This window comes from Amblyraja radiata, chromosome 30 (genome assembly GCF_010909765.2).
Source record: "Amblyraja radiata isolate CabotCenter1 chromosome 30, sAmbRad1.1.pri, whole genome shotgun sequence".
Lineage (NCBI taxonomy): Eukaryota > Metazoa > Chordata > Chondrichthyes > Rajiformes > Rajidae > Amblyraja > Amblyraja radiata.
In genome coordinates, this window is record NC_045985.1 from 27,091,124 (window position 1) to 27,110,068 (window position 18,945).

Sequence of the window (18,945 nt, forward strand, 5' to 3'; positions counted from 1 at the left end):
AAAATGTAGGGGAGAGAGAAGAAAAAAACAATAAACAGAGAATAAGAGAGGGTGGGTTTCTTAAATGTGTATATGTTAATGCTAGGAGCATTGTAAGAAAGGTGGATGAACTTAGAGCATGGATTGACACCTGGAGGTTTGATGTTGTGCGATCAGTGAAACATGGTTACAGGAGGGCTGCGATTGGAAACTAAATATTGCAGGATTCCGTTGCTTCAGGTGTGATAGAATTGATGGGGCAAGAGGTGGAGGTGTTGTATTGCTTATCAGGGAAGATATTACAGCAGTGCTTTTGCAGGATAGATTAGCGGTCTCGTCTAGGGAGGCTATTTGGGTGGAACTGAGAAATCGGAAAGGGGTAGCAACACTTATAGGGGTGTATTATAGACCGCCAAATGGGGAGCGAGAAGTGGAAGAGAAAATATGTAAGGAGATTGCAGATATTAATAGTAAGCACAAGGTAGTGATTATGGGAGATTTCAATTTTCCATATATAGACTGAGAAACACATTCTGTAAATGGGCTGGATGGGGTGGATTTTGTAAAATGTGTGCAGGATAGTTTTTTGCAGCAATACTTCAAGGACATGACTTCAGAATTAAGTGACAGAAGTTTAGGGGTAACATGAGGGGGAACTTCTTTACTCAGAGAGTGGTAGCGGTGTGGAATGAGCTTCCAGTGGAAGTGGGGGAGGCAGGTTCGTTGGTATCATTTAAAAATAAATTGGATAGGCATATGGATGAGAAGGGAATGGAGGGTCATAGTATGAGTGCAGGCAGGTGGGGCTAAGGGGAAACAATTTGTTCGGCACGGACTTGTAGGGCCGAGATGGCCTGTTTCCGTGCTGTAATTGTTATATGGTTATATGGTTTATACATAGAAGTAACACCAGCTCCAGAAATAGTGGATGCATTAGTGATAATTTTTCAAAACTGTTTAGATTCTGGAGTAGTTCCTGAGGATTGGAGGGTAGCTTGTGTAACCCCACTTTTTAAAAAGGGAGGGAGAGAGAAAACGGGGAATTACAGACCATTAGTCTAACATCGGTAGAGTGCTAGAAAATGCTAGAGTCAGTTATTAAAGATGGAATTGCAGCACGTTTCGAAAGTGGTGAATCATTGGACAAAGTCAGCATGGATTTATGAAAGGTAAATCATGTCTCACGAATCTTATAGAATTTATTGACGATGTTACTAGTAGAGTGGATAAGGGAGAACCAGTGGATGTGTTATATCTGGACACTCAGACGGCTTTCTACAAGGTCCCACATAAGAGATTAGTATGCAAACATAAAGCACACGGTATTGGGGGTTCAGTATTGATGTGGATAGAGAACTGTCTGACATACATGAAACAAAGAGTAGGAATAAACGGGTCCACTTCAGACTGGCAGGCAGTGACTAGTGGGGTACCGCAAGGCTCGGTGCTGGAACCCCAGCTATTTACAATATATATTCATGATTTGGGCGAGGGAATTGAATGCAACATCTCCAAGTTTGCGGATGACACAAAGCGGGGGGGGGGCAGTTTTCGCTGTGAGGAGGATGCTAGGAGGCTGCAAGGTGACGTGGATAGGCTGGGTGAGTGGGAAAATGCATGGCAAATGCAGTATAATGTGGATAAATGTGAGGTTATCCACTTTGGTGGCAAAAACAGGAAAGCAGACTGTTATCTAAATGGTGGCCGATTAGGAAAAGGGACGAGACCTGGGTGTCATGGTACACCAGTCGTTGAAAGTAGGCATGCAGGTGCATCAGGCAGTGAAGAAAGCGAATGGTATGTTAGCTTTCATAGAAAAAAGATTTGAGTATAGGAGCAGGGAGGTTCTACTGCTGTTGTACAGGGTCTTGGTGAGACCACACCTGGAGTATTGCAGACTGTTTTGGTCTCCTAATCTGAGGAAAGACATTCTTGCCATAGAGGGGGTACAGAGAAGGTTCACCAGACTGATTCCTGGGATGTCAGGACTTTCATGTGAAGAAAGACTGGTTAGACTAGGCTTGTACTCGCTAGAATTTAGAAGATTCAGGGGTGATCTTATAGAAACTTACAACATTCTTAAGGGGTTCGACAGGCTAGATGCAGGAAGATTGTACCCGATGTTGGGGAAGTCCAGAAAAAAGGGTCACTGTTTAAGGATAAGGGGGAAGACTTTTAGGACCGATATGAGAAAAACATTTTTCAGACATAGAGTGGTAAATCTCTGGTAATCTCTGCCACAGAAGGTAGTTGAGGCCAGTTGATTGGCCATATTTAAGATGTAGTTAGATATGACCCTTGTGGCTAAGGGGATCAGGGGGTATGGAAATAAGGCAGGTACGGGATACTGAGTTGGATGATCGGCCACGATCATATTGAATGGCGGTGCAGGCTCGAAGGGCCGAATAGCCTACTCCTGCACCTATTTTGTATGCGGATCCTGGGCACATGGTTACCTGGTATGCCCTGCGGATGAGAAGAACTGGGAAAGGTTGACCATGCCAACCTACAACTGAAGGGGATGCTGTTATTTGGTCGTTATTGTCCCTCACGTGTGAGCTGTGTAAAATCTAACTGAGTTATATATCCCCATAAGGGCTAAGCCTACCTGCTTTACGGGACAGCCCGTCTATCACGGGAATTGATTAATATGGCCTTTGTATTGGAGAAATTGGTTAATGAAACTGCGGACACCTGTACCTACATGCAAAAGACCCTCTCATCCATGACGGTTGAAATGGTTGCACATTGCCCTATAGCCCCGCAGAATAAATAGAGGGACCTATGCTATAATAGGGCAGGAATGCTGCACCTATATCCCTGATGAATCCTCTTAACATTATAGATTTAGCAGTACATATCACCAGGTAAATAATGATAATCACAGAGGTAGAGGAAGAGATGCATAACTTCAATAAAAGTGGAGAATGGTGGACATTTAGATGTTAGGAGGAATATGGGGAAGTCAAGACAACTTCATTTGTCACATACACATACAAGGTGTGCAGTGAAATGAAAGTGGCAATGCCTGCGGATTGTGCAAACACTACAGAACAGACTAGAACAGCATCAGTATTTACATGTTAGAATATTTTTTTTTTAAAGACACAACACAATAGTAAATTAGTACAGTAAATTAGTCCCAGGTGAGAAAAGTTTACAGTCCTGATGGCCTGTGGGAAGAAATTCCGTCTCATCCTCTCTGTTTTCACAGCATGACAGCGGAGGCGGTTGCCTGACCTTAGCAACTGGAACAGTCCGTTGCTGGGGTGGATGGGGGCTCCCATGATCTCGTTGGCTCTGGATCTGCACCTTCTGATGTATAGGTCCTGCAGGGGGGGGGGGGCGAGTGTAGTTCCCATAGTGCATTCGGACGAACGCACTACTCTTGGCAGAGCCTTCTTGTTCTGGGCAAAGCAGTTCCCAAACCAGATTGTGATGTTACCGGACAAGATGCTTTCTACAGCCCCAGAGTAGAAGCACTGAAGGACCTCAGAGAAACTCTGAATTTCCTCAGCTGCCTGAGGTGGCAAAGGCGCTGCCTTGCCTTACTCACCAGTGCGGCAGTGTGTGTTGTCCATGTCAGATCCTCTGTGATGTGGACTCATAGGAATGATAATTCACTATGGATCTATTATACTGCTGATCGTTGTATTGATCTATGTACTGAAATGCCTGGAGCCTTTACTGTGTAACAACGAAGGACCGTAGTGTTATCATCAAAATTGATAAAAGGTGGTAGTGAGAATATCCTGGTTATTTAATCATTGTAGTGTAAAATATATTATTAATTAAAAGATTAGCTTGACTTTTTTGGGTACTGAATAAGCTGAAGTTTGCAATTCTGTACTATACTAGAGGAGCTGTGGTAATCAGGAAGCCAGCATTCCAAGCTTTTCTGATAATGTTTCCTGTTACGCTCGAGGGAAAGACAATTGGCAATAACCATATACCAATTCCAGCACGGAAACAGGCCATCTCGACCCTTCTAGTCCGTGCCGAACACGTATTCTCCCCTAGTCCCATCTACCTGCGCTCAGACCATAACGCTCCATTCCTTTCCCGTCCATATAACTATCCAGTTTATTTTTAAATGATAAAATCGAACCAGCCTCCACCACCTTCATTGGAAGCTCATTCCACACAGCTACCACTCTCTGAGTAAAGAAGTCCCCCCTCATGTTACCCCTAAACTTCTGTCCCTTAATTCGCAAGTCATGTCCCCTTGTTTGAATCTTCCCTACTCTCAGTGGGAAAAGCTTATCCACGACAACTCTGTCTATCCCTCTCATCATTTTAAAGACCTCTATCAAGTCCCCCCCTTAACCTTCTGCGCTCCAAAGAATAAAGCCCTAACTTGTTCAACCTTTCTCTGTAACTTAGTTGCTGAAACCCAGGCAATGGTGGGATAGGATGTTGTTTCCCGTGGACTCACGAATTTCTGTCAACATAAATCTCCCGTGGTGTTCCTGATAACGATCCTTACCTTGTTTAGGAAGGAAGTGCAAATGTTGGGCTTTTAAAAAATGTGTTTTTATTAGAAGCATATACATATCATAACATTAGAAGCATATACATATTATGATTTGCTTACAAGTTACATATAAACACATCTTCTATTTTTCTATATTTGTTTTAAAGATAGAGCTATAGAGAGGAAAGAAATAAGGGAAAAGAAAAATGAAACTATAAGGTAATAGAGAGGGGAGGGAGAAAAACCCCCCAAAGATTACCAATAACACAATTTTGGAGATAGGTCCGTAGGTTTTACTTCGGAGTCACGTGAGTGACTACGTGAAGAGCCCGTTCAGCACGCATGATTGCAGCGTTCACTCAGTGCAACAGCGACGCAGCGGGAGTAGGCAGCTCCGGCTACAAGCCTGAAAGAAAGGACCGTTAGGTAAGTACTTACCTTCAGTTTAAAATCGGGACTTTGCTTTTGTTTGTTTCTCCAGGAGGAGCAAAGCAGCAGAGGGAAGCGGCACCCGCCCGTCTCCAGGGAAGGAGCCGTCAGTGGAGGGGGCATAGGCGGCAACGGGAACGCACCCGGTGCGGTTCACAGACACGGGTGCTGCGCCGATGCCCAGTCCGCTAAAACAGCTGTCTGACCAACAACAGCGGACTGGAGGGAAATTCAAAAACCGGCTGGCACCCCTGCAGACTCCCGACAAGGAGACACGCCGCCCGAGAACCGCTGAAATGCCGCCCGAAAACGGCAGACAGCCTCTAACAGCAAGGTCAGGACCAACCTCGGGCTGGAGAAAGACACGGAAGATGGAATCAGCACTTCAAACAAGAACAAGCAAGTGTCTGTTCTCCAAGCCAGAGGAAGGTCATGGAGCCAGAAACACCAGCGAGACTTGCCTCAGAGGCAGGGGCAAGTCCGCCAAGGGAGCATAACATTCCCACTCCAGTGCCTACAGCACTGGCCATCTCCCTTGTCGAGGGATCGATGGGGACCAGTGCTGGGCTGGTCAAGAAGAGGGGTCACTGGCGGAACAAAATCGTTGAGTATGCTTGAGGTACAGGATCAGGAAGTGCTGATGGGTGTGGCCGCTATGTGGCTCCACCACTAGCGAGATGGCTTTTCAGTCTCAACTGATGGCCAGCTTACTATCTGTTCTTTTCAAAAAACCTTTCCAAGACAGGTAGTCATGAAGTGTTGGACTTCATCACGCCTCCCCTAAATTGCATTTACTCAAAGTGCCCACCGTTATTGGGGGGCACATTGAGCATAGCTTTAAACCCCAAATATTTTAAAGTGCATTTGATATCCCTGACGTCGGCTATCGTTTTGCATGCTCATTTCAGAGGGACAGGGTAGTATGGCAAAACACCTTACCCTACTGCTCGCAGTGCACCGCAACTTCTTTGGAAGTTATAACACCTGCCCTCAACTTTAAAAAAATTACAGGACTGTGATAACGTCGAACTCCCGACCACAGAACCTGCTAGCTGGCCAAGTTATCAAACCAAGCCTAAAAAACTGGAGAAGTATCCAAAAAAGTACCCCGAGGATAGGCGTACTGCGCATGTTGTTCCATTGTTTAAAAGGGGTTCTAAGAGTAAACCTAGCAATTATAGACCTGTTAGTTTGACTTCAGTCAAATTAATGGAAAAGATACTTAGAGATAATATATATATAAGCATCTGGATAAACAAGGTCTGATTAGGAACAGTCAACATGGATGTGTGCCTGGAAGGTCATGTTTGACTAATCTTCTTGAATTTTTTGAAGAGGTTACTAGGGAAATTGACGAGGGTAAAGCAGTGGATGTTGCCTATATGGACTTTAGTAAGGCCTTTGACAAGGTTCCTCATGGAAGGTTGGTTAAGAAGGTTAAACTGTTGGGTATAAATGCAGGAATAGCAAGATGGATTCAGCGGTGGCTGAATGGGAGAAGCCAGAGGGTAATGGTGGATGGCTGTTTGTCGGGTTGGAGGCAGGTGACTAGTGGGGTGCCTCATGGATCTGTGTTGGGTCCTTTGTTGTTTGTCATGTACATCAATGATCTGGATGAAGGCGTGGTAAATTGGATTAGTAAGTATGCAGATGATACCAAGATAGGGGGCGTTGTGGATAATGAAGAGGATTTTCCAAAGTCTACAGAGTGATTTAGGCCATTTGGAAAAAATGGGCTGAAAGATGGCAGATGGAATGCTGATAAATGTGAGGTGTTACACCTTGGCAGGACAAATCAAAATAGGACGTACATGATAAATGGTAGGGAATTGAAGAATACGGTTGAACAGAGGGATCTGGGAATAACCGTGCATAGTTCCTTGAAGGTGGAATCTCATATAGATAGGGTGGTAACGGAAGCTTTTGTTACGCTAGCCTTTATAAATCAGAGCATTGAGTATAGAAGCTGGGATGTAATGTTAAAATTGTACAAGGCATTGGTGAGACCAAATCTGGAGTATGGTGTACAATTTTGGTCGCCCAATTATAGGAAGGATGTCAACAAAATAGAGAGAGTACAGAGGAGATTTACTAGAATGTTGCCTGGGTTTCAACAACTAAGTTACAGAGATAGGTTGAATAAGTTAGGTCTTTATTCTCTGGAGCGCAGAAGGTTAAGGGGGGACTTGATAGAGGTCTTTAAAATGATGAGAGGGTTAGACAGAGTTGATGTGATCAAGCTTTTCCCTTTGAGAATAGGGAAGATTCAAACAAGAGGACATGACTTCAGAATTAAGGGACAGAAGTTTAGGGGTGACATGAGGGGGAACTACTTTACTCAGAGAGTGGTAGCAGTGTGGAATGAGCGGCAGGTTCGTTGGTATCATTTAAAAATAAATTGGATAGGCATATGGATGAGAAGGGAATGGAAGGTTATGGTATGAGTGCAGGCAGGTGGGACTAAGGAAAAAAGTTGTTCGGCACGGACTTGTAGGGCCGAGATGGCCTGTTTCCGTGCTGTAATTGTTATATGGTTATATGGTTATATGGTTACATTTCCATATCCAATCATTTGCTCACATTCCCTTATTTCCAGCCAATCACTCGCTTCCTCTTATGCCCTTCTTACCAGTACTTTTCCACAATACCCACATTTATAAGTCACATGACTCCCCTTTATGGCCCCTTGCTAGCCTCGTGGCTTCTTCCTTTGTTCTGAAATGCTTTATTTTAACCACGTGAAATCAAGGGAAAAGTGGTCTCAATTCACAAAGATCGCTCCTCAAAATAAGCTACATGTGATTCAATGGTTGCCCAATTTATATATATATAAGACCGTGTTCCCATTAAACCTATAATCTTGGAAAAGAATGTAACTTCTTAAACTACAGATCCAAACACAAAGATCTAATGTAAGATGAAAACACCATATATTTCCCTAATTAAAGGACAATATATATCCCAGATGATCTTCTTTATAAATCATATTTAAACTACCATTATTTTCCGTTACACACTTTAAAATAGGAATTCACTCTGTCTTTGCAAACCCACATCACCTATAGCCAGGATCTTAAAACTGTCCCTGGTGACAAGCGATAATGATCTCTTGACTATCTTAGCTCCCTCACCCTCCTTGTGGGGATCCCCCTTCTCTAGGGACAGACATTCCATTGGCCTCTTTATGTCTTTGCTATCATACTGACAACATTATTCAAAGAATTGTCACATTTCCAGCCCCACTATTCTTTCTCAACATCTTAGTCCCGTCAGTTTGTATAAACAAAATAAATTCAATATACAAAGGTCACATACCCTCCACGCAACATGAGCACAAATAAACGGAGCTCACAGATCCTGAGATGCCTTGCTAGATATGCCTTTCTATCTAAATATAAACAATTGCCAATTGTAAATGCTGAGCCCTTTGTATTGGACATGACTTCAGAATTAAGGGACAGAAGTTTAGGCGTAACATGAGGGGGAACTTCTTTACTCAGAGTGGTAGCGGTGTGGAATGAGCTTCCAGTGGAAGTGGTGGAGGCAGGTTCGTTGGTATAATTTAAAAATAAATTGGATAGGCATATGGATGAGAAGGGAATGGAGGGTTATGGTATGAGTGCAGGCAGGTGGGACTAAGTGTAAAACGTTGTTCGGCACGGACTTGTAGGGCCGAGATGGCCTGTTTCCGTTATGTAATTGTTATATGGTTATTACAGAATGTCTCCTGAGAAAATGCATGTGGTCTGTGACTGACCAAATGGCCTGTAACCTGAGAACGGCCACACTTCTTAAACTACTTTCAAATACAGATTCTATACGATACATTCAATACCGAAAATAATATCTACTATATATCCCCCCTTTGAGACTACTTACGTCTCATAGAAAAAGAACACCACAAGCTCCACATCTTGGTTGTCAAATTAAACTACGACCAATTTCAGGGACCTTAAATTTGTAATGCTCAGTGTTATAGTGTTCTTTCTCTAAAAACCTGGATATCTGAGCCAAAAACCCACCCCCCTTTCTACTACGGTGGGGAAAATGACCCAGTTCTCCGCACAATCTATAGTTCAACATCTCTGGCATGTTCTGCACATCATCGTAGTATTCTATCCTCCGTGTCTGCTTTTTAGGGAAAACCTTTATCCTGGATCAACGAAAGCTGCTTGGCAGTGGTTCTTACTAGAAAAAACTAGTGATACAAGGTAAGACACAACATAACACGGCAACCACCACGAGCAGCACAACTCCAATGATCATCCCCATCTTAGTCAGCCATGATCCCCAACTGCCTAATTTTCCCCAGCCAATTAAAGACGTCATGTCCAAAACGCACACTCTGCTTGTTCTCTTTTTTTCAAAATTCTCAATCTATCCATTGCTTTAGTGAAAAACCCCTCTGGGCCAATATTATTATGTATGAAGGTGAAGCATTGTTCCCCAAACCAAAACACATACACCCCCTTCTTCTGACCTTATTTACACCATTCTTAGAGTCACTAATGTCTCCAAAAACATCGCTTATTATCTTGTTAAAGCTCTGCTCTTCCCTCACTTCTTTGTCCTCCTGTTCACTTACCTCAGGGCTATTATCGAGTCATACCTGTAGGACAGCCCTCATGTACGGATTGAGATGGTACCAGGTAGATCAACCTTCCACCTGATCAGCGGTGGGTGATCCGGAAAGCTCAAACATACACCTTGTCTTCAGGTTTAAAGGATCCTTCCTCAACTGCTTTTGCTGTGTCTGTGCATAAATAGACCTGTGCATCATAATTAACTGTTGCACACACTGCTTAAATTTTTACCTCTAACTGTTCCAAACTCGGTCCCTTACTGGGACTTCTCCATTGACTCACCTGCATGGGTCCGCCAGTAAACATCTCACGTGGTGTTATGTGGGTTATTTGGTTATTTTTCATGCAACTTCTCATCAGTGCCACTTACAGGGCACCAACCCATTCAACTTTGTAGTTACACAAACATATTTCTCTTGGCCTTCAATGTTCCATTCATTCTTTCCACCATGCCCTGTGACTACAGATGATACACACACCCAAATCTTTGTTTTACTCTAAAGACTGTAGCACCAGCTTGATTACTCACTGAATGAAAACCAATACGTTATCATTATGATTTCTGTAGGTCCACCAAACCTTGGGATTACCTCATTCGTCAGAAACATTATTACAGTCCTCGCATCTAAATCTTTGGACAATACTGCCTCCACACACTTGCTGAATTTATCAATCACTACTAGCATATACCTTTATCCTCTTACCTTCTTTATTATGTCCACATAGTTGATCACCAAACTATGGACCTTCATGGCACAGGAATGTGACCTATAGGCCGTTTCTGACATTGTCATAATCTTGTTTAGGTCACTCACCTCATACTGGGATGAAAAGTGGTCCACCGACACCTTCAAGTAAAGTGACCAAAGTCCATACTTTTTACTCTTCTTATAACTTCCCCCCTTGCACAATAATCTAACCCATGTACTTCTGTACTAAGAATGGTCAGCAATGGTGTAGGTACTATCAATAATCCTTCAGTATCCACATGCCCTTTAAGTTCTGCTTAGATTACCTTACTGTAAAGGAGTGATAGCTGACACACTGTAACCTTTACTGGTACTTTATTATAGCACATGGCACACACGTCCCAGCACTGACTGCATCCAGCATTCAGGCGTACTGGGACCTAGTGGGAGGAACAAAGGGAGGATACTACAGTTATACTAATATGATGGGGCGTGGTTAGTGGTGATGAGGTAACTACATTATAGGTTGCATGCATAACCCATCTACATCCTTCCCCTTACAATTTAAACAAGTTACAACAGTGGCAGGTTTATTATACAGAACCTGCAAAGCTAAGCATACTCTCCGTAGCGAGCCGGAGGTTTTACAATCCGACCCGAGCGAGTGCGCACAACACCTTCACCCTCCCCACCCGAAAGAATAGGAGGAGGGACAGGAACAGAAACAGGAGGGGGAGAGAAGATGGGTGGAGAACCCAGCTTGGAGTGGGAACGTAGAGGCACAGGTGAGCCAGGTGAGAATGAAGGGGTAGAACGAGCTGAAGTTGGAGAGAGAGAAGACCTTGCAGGGGACAACAGAGCCTGGGGAGCAAACCCGGGAGGAGCAGGGGGGGTACCCGAGGCAAAAGGACCGACCGTGGCATGCAGGGAGCAGAGGGTACGTTGGTGGAGGAAGGCTCGACACGCGATGGAGGGGTATACGGAATCGCAGGAGGTGGTTTGGGCTCGTTAACCGCCAACAGGTGCTGGCGGCTGCGTCGGTATACAGTCCCTTCGAAATCCACGAGGTAGGACCGTGGCGCGCTGTCAAACCCGACGACGGTGGCAAGTCGGGAATAGCCGGTGGGCGTCTGCAAACGGACGACCTGTCCAGGCATCAGTGGCGAAAGGGGGCGGCAGGATTTGTCATGCGAGCGGCGCTGGATCTCGTGCTTCTGGGCAATACGTCGCTGGACATCAGCAGGCTGCAGGACTTTGGGCATCAGGGACTGCTGGGCAATAGGCATCGGAGGGCGGACAACACGGGACATGAGTCGCTGGGCAGGGGATCCCATGGTACGGTCTCTGGAAATGTTCCGAAGGTTCAGGAGACCCTGATAGAAATCCCCGTTCGAGAGGCGGGTCTGTTCAAGCAGGTGCTTTGCGCTGCGGACCGCCCGTTCAGCTAGACCGTTGCTCTGAGGGTACTCCGGGCTGCTGGTGAAATGATTAAAGTTCCACTTTGCAACAAACGCTCGAAACTCGGCGCTGGTAAACTGGCGTCCGTTGTCTGTCTGCAGCCGGACAGGGGAACCAAACGTTGCAAAGTGACGGCGAAGCTTGCTGATCACCATCTCGGAGGTGATGGCAGGGAGGAGGTCCACCTCGAACCAATTCGAGTAAGAGTCTACTAGCACAAGGTATTGCCTCCCGCGCCAGTCGAAAATATCGGCAGCCAGAGAGGACCAGGGCATGTCAGGGGCAGGCTGCTGCAAAAGCGGCTGTCTTTGCTGATGCGGGGCAAGAGAGTTACAGTCCGGACAGGAATCCACCCTGGCCTGGATGTACTTAGCCATGGCCGGCCAGAAGTACTGTTCCTGGGCATGTGAGATAGTGGCATCTGCCCCGGGATGCCCCATGTGGGCGGCGTCAAAATACAAGCCATGCAGCGAGGCAGGCACGACCACTTTGTGTCCTTTGATAATAATGCCGTCCCGGAGGACCAACTCATCGCGGACCAAAAAATAGGGGTGGACGCTGGCAGGCAACGAATTCCGTTTGGTGGGCCACCCGCGCTTGATGACAGCAGCAAGCTGCTGCAGGTCGGGGTCGTTTGCGGTATGTGCAACCAAGCACTGTAGTTGCTGGGAAGGGACGAAGTTAACGTTCAGTACCTGTAAGTCCGACTGCTCGAAGGGGTGCCGGTCGCAGGAGGCCCGGGGGGCCCGGGACAGTGCATCAGCCACATGCATCTCGGTTCCCCTCTGATATATGATTTTAAAGTCAAAGCGCTGTAGCTGCAGCATCATCCGCTGTAGCCTGGCATGGGCGCAGTGTATAGGTTTGTTCAGTATCGTTACCAGTGGCTGGTGATCCGTCTCAACGGTGAACCTGGTGCCAAATAGGAAGTCCTTAAACTTCGAACACGCGAAAACCACCGCCAGCAGCTCCTTCTCTATCTGAGCATAGCGCTGCTCTGTGTCCGTCATGGTCCTAGAGGCATAGGAGATGGGCAGCAGCGAGTCATCAGCGTGGGGTTGCAGGCAGGCAGCACCCAGTCCAAATCGAGAGGCTTCGCAAGTGACCACGATCGGGCGCAGTAGATCAAAGAACTTCAGGGTAGGTGTGCTGACCAGCCTCGTCTTTAGCAGGTCGAACGCCTGCTGGTGGTGTGGAAACCATGCCCAGGCAATGTCCTTTTTAGTGAGCTGTCTCAGGGGTGCGCTCAATTCGCTGAAGTCGGGGATAAACTTCCCCAAGTAATTCACCATACCCAGGAAACGCTGCAGACTGACAACGTCTGTCGGGGCGGGCAGCTCTGAGATGGCGCTGGTCTTTTGCGGGTCTGGCTTTAACCCTTGGGCCGTGAAAATGTGGCCAACATATGTGACCTCAGGCACCCGGAACTTGCACTTTGACCGATTAAGCTTCAAATTTATCTTCCAAAATCCGTCGGAGGTTGCGGGCATGTTCGGCCACATCCCTCCCATAGACCAGTAAGTCGTCCACAATGATCGCGCAGGGCAGACCTGCAAACAGTTGTTCCATTGAACGCTGAAATACCTCGCTGGCGGAGTTGATGCCGAACGGCATCCGCAAAAACTTAAACCTGCCGAAGGGCGTGCTGAACGTGGTCAGGTCCGTGGAGCGTTTGTCCAGGGGTATCTGCCAGAACGAACTTCTGGCATCGAGGACGGAGAACACTGTGGCTTGTCCCACCTGGGCGGCAACATCTTCGACAGTCCTCATGGGGTAGTGGGGCCGTTTAATCGCCATATTCAAGTCCTTGGGGTTGATGCATACCCGTATCTAATTTTTTCCTTTCTTCAACGTGGCGACCATGGTGGAGACCCATTCGGTTGGATCGCTGACAGCCTCCAGCACTCCCATGTTGACCATGTCTTTCAGCATACTCTCCACCTTGCCCTTCATGGCGAACGACACTCTATGGGGTGGACGGATCACAGGCACCACAGATGGGTCAGTCACGATCTTGTACACCAACGGCAGCTTCCCCAACTTGTCGTCAAACAAGTCTGGGTACTCGGATAGTGGATCCATCACAGCTTGCACCTCGTGAACCGTACGGTCAAACGATACCAGACCAAGATCCTGGCATGCCTGGTTGCTCAGCAACGTCACACAGTCACTGTCCAGAATAAAGAAAGACAGGTCCTGGGAAGATTTCTGCAGCACGCAGTGGAAGGTCGCCCTCCCCACAGGTGTTAGTTCCTCTCCCCCATAGGCACGCAAAACAGAGCGATCTGCAATCAGCAGCTCATTCTTCCTTATCTGGTGGAACAGCTTTGTTGACATTACGTTCACTTTCGCCCCCGTGTCCAGCTTAGCAGAGAAGGACTTGTTGTTTACAGTTATATTCACAGAAGGATCAGGGAGGCGAGATCGGCTGTGGAGGAGATTGTAAATACTTACATCTCCCGTGGAATAGCTGAGCTCAGAGTCGGGGGCAGCGTCAACAGAGGACTGAGAATCCATCTCGCTATCAACTTGCAGAAGGTTGTTTAGGAGTTGTCTGGGAGCTGAGGGCACTTTCCCACGGGACCGACAGGCAGCTGCAAAATGGTTCATTCTCCCGCAGAAATTGCAGGTCTTCCCAAGGGCTGGGCACTGTGATTCTGTGGAGTGCACGTAATTGCAGTTTGGACACTTTTTAGATCTCGGGTCCCGGGATGTGCGAACGGGCCGCGGTGGAGTGCGAAAGTTGTCCCTCATACGACGTTGTCCAGCAACACCAGTTAGATTTATGGCTCGGCTGTCGGACCCCCTCTGTCCATGAGGAGGGGTGACCACTTCGGCAATGCGGCACGCATGCATTGCCTGAGTCAAGGTTAGGTCAGGCCGTTGCAGCAGGTCGGCACGTAGCTTCTGATCAATCATGCCAGTGACGAGAATGTCTCTGGTGAGCTGGTCGCGCATGGTTTCAAATCGGCACCGCTGGGCAAGGTGCCGCAGGTCGGCGATGAAGCACTAAACAGGTTCATCCGGCTGTTGCTTGCGTGAGAAGAACCTGGCCCGCTCCAGTATACGGTTGGAGGGCAGGTCACATATCTCCGCGAATTTGCGCAAAAGACATACCGGGTCGTCGGCCGATTCAGCTGGCTCGACCGGCTGCTCGTTGTCATCCAGGACTGCTGGTTCGTAGACAAAGGCTTGAGCTCTCTTCATTGCGTCGGGACCGGCCAGGTTGAGCAAGAGTGATGCTTTGACCGCGGCTGGGTCGTTCCGGGCGCAATATTGACGTAGTGAGTGTAGTCCATCACAAAAGTCGACCATCGCTCCGCAATGTCAGCGTCGAAGACAAGGGGAGATGGCTTTCGGCATGAGGATGCCATGTCAAGGGAAACCCAACACTGGGCACTAACGGGGACAAAATAAATGAAAGCCGGTAAACGGGAAACGCGAGTTTTAAACTTCTGACACCATGTAAAGGTTTGATAGCTGACACACTGTAACCTTCACTGGTAGTTTATTATAGCACATGGCACACACGTCCCAGCACTGACTGCATCCAGCTTCAGGCGTACTGGGACCTAGTGGGAGGAACAAAGGGAGGATACTACAGTTATACTAATATGATGGGGCGTGGTTAGTGGTGATGAGGTAACTACATTATAGGTTGCATGCATAACCCATCTACACTTACCTTGCATTTGAATTATGTCCTCCTCTGTGGGGTCCAGATCCAAACTTACCCGAGGCGTATTAATACCTGAACATCCTCCAGATGTTGTTCTGGCTGCATTATCTGCACCTTGATTTCCCTTTCTAATCATGCTCTTAAAACCCTAATTTCTGTCAACTGAGCTGAGCAAGTTTACAGGCAAACTTCCAATTTAATTACCTTAAATTCCAATTCATCCTGTCGCACCACTGCAAACCTTGCAGACTTGCTATTATGATCCCTTTAACCAGAAACATCCACAAACAAGACCCTTGTCATCTTCATTCAACGACTCTGACTGTAAAACATTCCTCAGACTTGTGTGTCCTACATCCTTCATTATATTTCTTAATGACTTCGCAATTTTAACAGACTCTCCAATCTAATCTAATCTATATTCTGCCATTCCCAAAATCATCATCATCTGTCCTACTGTCTGAGGGTTAGGGGCTTTAATTATTGCTTCAATTTGATCCTGTGCTATAGCTTTCACTTCTTTGGATACTACTTGTGCTGAATATTCTACCTGCTGCTGACAAACCAGCAACCTCTTCCCGGATACTGTATGACCTCCTATGTCAGCTTTTCCAAGAAATTAAAATGTCTCTCACATTGCTTCTTACTTGTGAAACAAACCAATAAGTCATCCTCATACTGTTTCAAATACTTTCTCAGGGTACACCATATAATCATATAACAATTACAGTACGGAAACAGACCATCTCAGCCCCTCTAGTCCATGCCGAACACTCACTCTCACCTAGTCCCATCTACCTGCACTCAGACCATAACCCTCCATTCTTTACCTGTCCATACACCTATCCAATTTATTTTAAATGAAAAAATCAAACCTGCCTCCACCACTTCCACTGGAAGCTCATTCCACACAGCTACCACTCTCTGAGTAAATGAGTTCCCCCTCATTCTACCCTGTACATTTCTGTCCCTTAATTCTCAAATCATGTCCTCTTGTTTGAATCTTCCCTACTTTCAATGAAAAACGTTTATCCACGTCAACTCTGTCTATCCTTCTCATCATTTTAAAGACCTCTATCAAGTCCCCCTTAACCTTCTGCGTTCCAACGAATTAACCTAACTTGTTCAACCTTTCTCTGTAACTTAGTTGCTGCAACCCAGGCAACATTCTAGTAATTCTCCTCTGTACTCTCTCTATTTTGTTCACATCTTTTCTATAATTTGGCGACCAAAATTGTGCGCTATACTCCAGAATCGGCCTCACCAATGCCTTGTACAATTTTAACATTACATCCCAACTTCTATACTCAATGTTTTGATTTAATAAGGCCACCACACCAAAAGCTTTCTTTGCCACCCTATCTATGTGAGATTCCATCTTCAGGGAATTATACACAGTTATTCCTAGATCCCTCTGTTCAACTGCATTTCTCAATTCATTACCATTTACCATGTACGCCCTATTTTGATTTTGTCCTGCCAAGATGTAGCCCCTCACACTTATCAGCATTAAACTCCATCTGCCATCTCTTAGCTCACTCTTCCAAATGGCCCAAATCTCTCTGTAGACTTAGAACATTTGCGTCATTATCCACATCACCGCCTATCTTAGAATCATCTGCACTTTTACTAATCCAATTTACCACACCATCACCCAGATCATTGATACATATTATACACAACTGTGGACCCAACACAGATCCCTGAGGCACCCCACTAATCACCCGCCTCCAACCTGACAAACAATCATCCACCATTCTGGCATCTCTGGTGCACCTTTCAAATCTACCTTTAACATCTGATTAAAAATACGAGGCAAGTATTTAAATCCCTGCGGCATCCTAGCCTTGTGGATTCAACATTTCTTCTTAATGCTGCTATCATAGCTATGTTCGCCACTATCTTAATATAATTATTATTTCCTGATTACCATACCTGTTCACATCCCCAACATACCTTATCCATTACCTGCCTCTCTACTAGCCTTCCTTGACCTCCTCCTTGAGATCCCTCCCTCCCTTGGGGACCCCAGTCCTGTCTGGGCTCATGTCCAGATTTATTTCACTCCTAATAGGGCATTTGAGGAAACGCTCTCCCAAAGATATTAATTATTGGCATGGGATTCTCTGGCCCCTGTTTGGCTCTGTCATAGGACTGACTGTGTGTCGATGAATCACTTATTACAGTTTTTCCAGCCAAGTCTGTTGTTATTGACAACATTGTCTTTCCTTTTTCATGCACTTTCTTTTCAGCTCTTCATGTTACAGTTGCAGCACTTTTCTCTTCAACTCTTTCTGCGGGTCTGCGTCTTTTTCTTATCTTTGCAACATTTCTCGACCACATGGACCAAATAATTGCTGAACCGGGGGTGGGACATAGATGACAATCCCACCACCTCCCCCAATCTAGATTTCTGATTTGAGGAGGCATGACATCCACCACAGTGGTTCAGAATATAGTGTTCATTCTAGTAAAGTGTTCATTAATTGGTTGCCTTTTATTTCTTGCTCAGTTTCGAGTCTCCACTCTTTCAGCTGGTTCTCCAGATAGGCTGCTTGATTTTCTTAGCCTCTCCAGTGGATCTCCCCTTAATGGATTGGGGTCCATCTTAAGTGGGTAACATTATCTGAGGGCCTGCCGTACCCTCTGCTGGACTGTGTCAAACAGCATGACATTGTTTATTGCATTATTCACAGCATGTTTATACAAGCCATCTTCAGGAATTGTGTCAGTTTAGTGATTCCTATTACTTCGACTCCCATCGCCAATAAACATCCCACGTTCTCCTCCTCCAAAGCCCCAATCCATTTTCCTGCCCCATCATAAATTTTTGGGCAAGGTATTTTTAGCCCTCTTGTGTTCTGAGTACCTCAAAGGATACTTTGTGTCTGTCCTGCTCTTTTCTTTTTAAAGCAGTATCGTCAATTTATCCCTCAATTACTATTCCTCTTCTTCTATCACCATATCTTCGCACTGTAATCCATTTGGTGTGCCTTCCTTCTTATTTTAAACTCAATTTCCTACATCTCAGATTTTCTAGCTTCCTTTGCAGATTCATCCACCTTCCTTTTAAAATCTTCCACTGACTTCTCCAAATGTATTACTTTCACACCTGTCTTCTCCTACTTCTGTTGTATCCTCACTGCCTGCTTTCCCTTTTCTCTAAACTGCTTAAGTACATCTAATTCCTGCCCTCTCCTCCTTTTCCACTTATCTGTGGCATATAATTCATAACTATCACACATTTATCTTGACATTTCCTTTCTTTCTCCTCATTTCTCAATGCTTTCTTTAGACACAGGGAATGTTTTGCTGAACTGCAGTTATCTTACTTATTGTATGATCTTTCTTTGTGCACTTTATCAATTGTTTGTATCTTAAAAACAGGTAAAATATAACAGATTAAAGTAAACCATACAAACTTTCAATTTTTCAGTCAAACAGGGGTGTTCAAAAGTCTTTTATTCCAGAAATATCCAGTAGTTTTAGCATCATGCCCCTTTAATTCATGTTAACCCATTGTTTGCCAGCTTCCATTTTTTCCTCCTGGGCCCCAATTGATTTATTACTCTTCTCCAAACAGAATGTTTATCTAAGCAAACCATAAACACTGATTGTTTTTTCAGCAATTAACTTATTTCCAATTTTCTAAAA

At 45.5% G+C, this 18,945-nt stretch overlaps 1 long non-coding RNA gene across 1 annotated transcript; it reads right to left on the reverse strand.

Annotated features, from left to right (window-relative positions):
* Positions 1–629: 629 nt before the first annotated feature.
* Positions 630–18,711, reverse strand: LOC116990207. Its single transcript, XR_004416469.1, has 4 exons — positions 18,610–18,711; positions 13,237–13,242; positions 3,220–3,227; positions 630–643 (listed from the first exon to the last, which is right to left on the reverse strand). It is a non-coding gene; the product is annotated as an uncharacterized LOC116990207 (long non-coding RNA).
* Positions 18,712–18,945: the final 234 nt, after the last annotated feature.